This window comes from Triticum dicoccoides, chromosome 6B (genome assembly GCF_002162155.2).
Source record: "Triticum dicoccoides isolate Atlit2015 ecotype Zavitan chromosome 6B, WEW_v2.0, whole genome shotgun sequence".
Lineage (NCBI taxonomy): Eukaryota > Viridiplantae > Streptophyta > Magnoliopsida > Poales > Poaceae > Triticum > Triticum dicoccoides.
The window spans coordinates 584,502,045-584,502,266 of record NC_041391.1 but is presented as its reverse complement, the minus strand read 5'-3'; positions in this window follow the sequence as shown (position 1 = coordinate 584,502,266).

Below are 222 nucleotides of genomic sequence, written 5' to 3'. Positions count from 1 at the left end.
GGTGGGGTCGGGCCTTATTTTCTTCCAATCAAATCAAGCCACGTACGCGGGAGCACGGATGGGAGCACGGGGAGGGAGCAGGCAAGTCTCGTCCGGCTTGTCATATCCAAATCCTTCCCTAGACCCTGTCATTTCCATCCTAGCCCAAATCCCAATATTCTTTTTATTGGGAATATTCCTTTTCTATTAAAGGAATAACTCCAATTGCCCTAGGTTGTGAAG